A 661-nucleotide genomic window follows, 5' to 3' on the forward strand; every position below is an offset into this window, starting at 1 on the left:
ATGGTAATTGCCAAAATGTATTCCTTGGTTTGTTCAAATAGGCATTGTTTAAAACAAAACAAAACAAAACAAAACAAAACAAAACAAAACAAAACAAAAACAAAACAAAGTTCCATTAGTAAATACATTTGAGAAAGCTAAAGAGGTGTCTTTTCTACAAGCCTTTTCAATACCTTTGATACGCTAATGTACCTTTTGAAACCTTGGGGGGCAGGTATTTAAGCAACTTAACCATGTAATTTGTTTTTCTCAGAGCATTTTACCAGCAAGAGCATAGAACATAGACTAATGCATAACTACATTCCTGAGCACACACATAGTACTCTGATAACCTTAATTAGATTGAATGGCAATCTGGTTTCTGTATTTGATTAAGAGACACTCAGATCTTCATGGTTCATATGCAGGATATAGCCTTTTCTCAATAATACCAGATTTATATGCCATTCATTATGGTAAATTACTTTGAAGATGTCCAATCATGTCCAATTGATATTTGTTCAGTTTTATAGAGTGGTGTTTTCAAATTTGATCTCAAAGTTCTAGGGATAAATCTTTGTTTGCAGGCATGCCTATACATTGATAACCATCTTCAAGGATGATGACGATAATTTGCAATATAATTTTGTGGTTTCTGTTCATATAAAGATAAGTGAACACA

Source organism: Pteropus alecto, unplaced genomic scaffold, assembly GCF_000325575.1.
Source record: "Pteropus alecto unplaced genomic scaffold, ASM32557v1 scaffold309, whole genome shotgun sequence".
NCBI lineage: Eukaryota > Metazoa > Chordata > Mammalia > Chiroptera > Pteropodidae > Pteropus > Pteropus alecto.